This window comes from Spinacia oleracea, chromosome 2 (assembly GCF_020520425.1).
Source record: "Spinacia oleracea cultivar Varoflay chromosome 2, BTI_SOV_V1, whole genome shotgun sequence".
Lineage (NCBI taxonomy): Eukaryota > Viridiplantae > Streptophyta > Magnoliopsida > Caryophyllales > Amaranthaceae > Spinacia > Spinacia oleracea.
This window is the reverse complement of record NC_079488.1, coordinates 101,139,868-101,144,498: the sequence shown is the minus strand read 5'-3', so window position 1 is coordinate 101,144,498 and position 4,631 is coordinate 101,139,868.

Genomic DNA, 4,631 nt, shown 5'->3' with positions numbered 1-4,631 from the left:
GATTGAGTGTCATTTGAAAATATTAGTGAATCTGAACCAAGGGAGTAAATAGCATATGATTCGAAATGGAAGGGACAGTTTTTTTCCGTAGGAAGGTAGTTTACTACTTATCTTATCAAGCTCCCCGTATTTTAACGCAAAATTGAAGAATGTAATCTGATTCAGACTAACTTAAAGTCCATTATTTGTATGGATGTCAACTAGTTTAGTTGGTTAAAGTTTTAGGAGTCTTATATCATTTGACATTTAAAAAAATGTTATACAATAACCAAATCAATATGAATTTAATTTAATTACTATTGATTGATTTTTTTTTTATGGCAAATAAAGATATTTTTATTACCAAAGAGAGAGTATCTAGCTCAGAGCTAGACTAGTGTCAGGCACAGACCACCAGGACACAAAAAAACAACAAAAGCAAAGCTAAACACTAGCAAAGCTAAGCAACACTAGCACAAGATCAACACAGCAACTTCTGGCTATCAGTGGCCCTACAAGCCACCCTAAACTGGATATCAAGCACTATATCAGCAGGACTTCGACATTTTTTATTAAACACCATCTCATTTCTCTGGAGCCAAATGCTATAAATGCTTTCAGAGAAGAACATCAGCAGCAATTTATATCTGTCTAACATGTTCTTTTAGTAGCTTTCAAGATCCAAGCAAGTTCCTGATCAAAATTAGCAGGATTTCTATGAAACTGCAACTTCTGGAGGATCTTACCCCAAACAGCAGTTGAGTAAGAACACTCAAAAAATAAATGGCCAGTAGATTCAGGCATGGTTGAACATATAGGACAGCTGTTAGCAGTGACAATCTTCCAAGCTAGAAGCCTATCTCTGGTGGGAAGTCTGTTCCACAGTGTAAGCCAAGTGATAAACACACTTTTAGGGGTGGCTCTATTATTGCAGACCACTCTTTTCCAGGGGACTTTATCATAAACACCAAGGAGATGATTGTACATCAGTTTAATAGAAAATTTCCCTTTCTGCACAACAGAATCCCATCCACCTACATCATCAATCAGAGTGTAAGAGTCCAAAATCTTCCTCAATGACCAAGAGATTGTAGCTGGCCATTGAGTGGATAGAGGTCTGTTTTTGATGTAATAGGTGTGAACCCATCTACTCCACAGTCTATCTTTTTTATGAGTTAAAGCCCAAACCAGCTTAGCCACAACAGCTTTGTTCCATAGCCCCATTTCTTTAAGGTTCCATCCACCAGCACTTCTAGGAAGACAAAGAGAATGCCATGCCACCAGAGATCTTTTGGAAGGTTCAGTAAGACCAGTCTAAAGGAAAATCCTACAGTAGTTCTGGATTTCCTTTAACACTTTCTTAGGCAAAATGAAAATTTGACACCAGAAATCCTGCAAGCTAAGCAAGATTGCCCGAACCAACTGAAGTCTACCAGCATAAGAGAGGTGTCTAGCTGTCCATGACTTAGCTCTAGCCACCACCTTGTCAATCAAAGTTTTGCAATGATTATAAACCATTTTTTTTGTAGAAAGTGGTACTCCAAGGTATCTAAAGGGGAATTGTCCCTCTGGAATATGAACTGCATCAAGAATAGCTGCTTTATTAGCAGCAGGAACCCCTCCAATATAGATGTTACTCTTGTCCAAATTAGCTTCAAGTCCTGAAGCTCTTGAAAATTTATTGAAAGCAGCAAACAACATCTCAACTGACAGAGTATCAGCTCTTGAAAACATAAGTAAGTCATCAGCAAACATCAAGTGTGTGAGGGCCAACTTTTCACACTTAGGGTGGAAGTTGAAATCTGGCAAAGTCTGCAGTTGCTGTAAGTGCCTTGTAAGGTATTCCATGCCAATAGCAAATAGAAATGGAGACATTGGATCACCCTGTCTCAATCCCTTTTTTGCTTTGAAAGGTTTTGATGGCTTCCCATTGAACAAGATGCTATAGGAAACAGTAGAAATGCAGGTGAAAACCCACCTTACAAAACACACAGGAAACCCAAGTTCCTCCATAACACTTTTCAGAAAGGACCACTCAATGGAATCATCAGCTTTCTTCAAATCCACCTTTATTAGGCACCTTGGAGAAATGTGGGTTCTGGTATAACCTTTGATCAACTCAGTTGCAAGGAGAATATTATCAGAAATTTGCCTGCCAGGGATAAAACCAGATTGAGCTTCATTTACAACATCACCAATGACACTCTGCATCCTGGTTGTGAGAATCTTTGTCACTAGCTTATATATAACAGTGCAACAAGCTATAGGCCTAAAGTCCTTAACCTTAGAAGGGTTAGGGACCTTAGGAACAAGAGTAATGGAAGTACAGTTGTACCGAGGCAGCATAGTGTTAATTCTGAACACTTCAAGTACAGCTTTATACACATCAGCCTTAATAACATGCCAAGTTTTCTTAAAGAAAACAGCATTAAAACCATCAAGACCTGAATTTATTGATTGAATTTGTTTAACAAGATAATTGTTACCATACCCAAAAAAGTTTCTTACTCTACATGAGGGGAGGCATTATATAGAAATTAAAAATAAAAAAAATACAACCACGTTGAAAGAATGTTTGTTTACTCTTCAATCTTCATGATAGGGCTCTTTGCGCAATCTCTACCTCACATAAAATATGACTCTAGGATTATCATTATACTATTCCAAATTGACTCTTAAGAATACTAATCATCACAATTATGATCTTGATTAACAAAATGATAATAAAATAATTGTCATTGTTTTTAAGGGAAACAATTAATTATTTTTGAGGGGAGGGAAAAATTAATTAGGGTGATATTAATTATAATGGTCATGGTTTATTAGGAAAGAAAGTTATTTAAAATTTTCATTTTACACAAGTAAAAGATAATTTGCTAAAAGAGATGAATTTAATCCCAAAAGTTGTGATTAAATCAGGACAGGATAACTGTATATGGAAATAACTTTTTTTTCCGAAACTTAAACTAAAATGTGGGAACTCTTGGGCGAGAGTTTCGCCTTTTGAAAATTTACTATTCCGTACTTTGCATTTCATAATTTAAATGTCACTCCCTCTTTTTCTTAATGTTCACAATGCTTGAAATCTTGTTACTATTTAAAATTTGAGAAAATCTACTAATTTATTCTCAACATTTAAAAAAAACACAGTCAAGTGAGTCTTGTTTGATTCGTCTCGCGAGGTACTTTAAACATATTAATTTTTTTTTATTTTTCATTAGTAAACTAAAGATTTTGATGGTCAAAAATATGAATTGACAAATGTTCAAAACAGTAAGATTAATAAGGAACGAGGGGAGTACAACCTTTGCTTTTATGAAGGTTTCGTATTTTATTGCAATTTTTTGGTATTTGCATATGATTTACTTATCTCATCGTCAAATGAATAGAACAAGTTCATAGGGAGTCTTGTGTTAAGAATGTTATATATTTCATGTCATCTTTTATTAGAAAATTATAGTTAACACTACTTCATATTCAAACAAATTTAGTTCTTCATCCCTAAAACTCATGACACGTAATTTAGTTCTTCATTCCTACTGGTGTTAGCGGTTCTTTATGTTTTAAAACAATGACTCACACGTATTAATATAGAACATAAAGAACTTCTAATACCCGTAGCGATTCTTAGGTTAAACCGCTACTGGTGTTAACTGTTCTTCTTATTAAACCGCTACCGGTGTTGGCGGTTTTACGCTGAATTAATTTATTTCTAAATAAAACTTGTATCAGAACCTACATAAACGATACCACGAGAAATAATTTTCATTCTAATATAAACTGAAAATTAATTACAGTATTATTTTAGCTATTCCTAGGGAAATCGCTCAACAATTTAACATTTGAAGTAGTTTTTAGGTCCGGGCGATACCCCTGATTATTACATTAATAACATTCACATTCATATTTTTTTTATTTTTTTTTTGCCAATGATAACATAAAACATGGGAAAACTTACTGGTAAAAATTTTATTGTTTAAACTCAAAGTCAAGGTCAATGTTCAAACCTTGCGCAAACCGCCACGTGTAGACCTGTCAAAAATCGACCCGACCCGAAAACCGATCCGAACCCGATCCGAAAATAATGGGTCCTGAACAAGATTTTGTGACCCGTAACCCGATTTTATCCGAATCCGAGCAACCCGAAAAGTAATGGGTCAAAACCCGACCGAACCCGTTTTGGACCCGACCGATTGAAAATAATTGTATTTATACTAAAAAATGAGATTATGAGAAAATTTAAGCATAATAAACACGTTGTTTTTCCAATTGTTTTGTGTAATATAATTTTAATTTGAATTATACGCCATTTTATGGTTGAATTTGACTAAATATAAACTTGTGTAGGAAAATTTGTTAATTTTTGCTCATATTTTGTATATATATCACCTAAATAAATGAAAATATAATGCGCGTTTTAAAATCTCTCAACCCGTTGGGTCGACCCGAACCCGAAAGTTCTAGGTCTTGAACAAGCATTTGTAAACCCGAACCCGAAAGTGACCAACCCGATTCAACCCGAACCCGAAAATAATTTTTTACAACCCGACCCGACCGACCCGTTTGACAGGTCTAGCCACGTGTCACCCATAGTTGCAAACTTGCAATAAAAGAACGGGATGGAATTACTCCGTATAATTATCTATGCGACT